This window comes from Morone saxatilis, unplaced genomic scaffold (assembly GCF_004916995.1).
Source record: "Morone saxatilis isolate NCDOM2014 unplaced genomic scaffold, NCSU_SB_2.0 Contig12, whole genome shotgun sequence".
Lineage (NCBI taxonomy): Eukaryota > Metazoa > Chordata > Actinopteri > Moronidae > Morone > Morone saxatilis.
Genome location: NW_023339674.1, coordinates 17,779,141 through 17,779,559, shown reverse-complemented (window position 1 = coordinate 17,779,559; position 419 = coordinate 17,779,141).

Sequence of the window (419 nt, the reverse complement as noted above, 5' to 3'; positions counted from 1 at the left end):
CATGAATATTTCTCTAGGTCCGCCGCTGCATTTGAGAAAGAGTTTTTGATGTGCTTCCAGTACCATCATTTGGAGAAGTGTGCGCTTGTTTATGAGCCAAAGTTCCTGTAATGTCTCAATAACAAGTCTATGTAGTGAAGCTTCTCACCTGGACCAACATGTGGAAATGTCTACAATGGTTTTATTAACACGCAAAGGACACTGGTAGGGTTCAGATAGCCCAACATTATGGCCCACAGTATGTAGATGACACTAATAATGTTCCTTACTAACCTCTCAGAGTGGAAATATAATAAAAGCACATCAGATTATAGATGTTTTCATTAAAAGATTCCCACAGTATAGACATACAGAAATAAGTAATGGAATGATGTGGTACCTGCCAAGAAATGTCCTACAAACACTGTTGATAACATGTT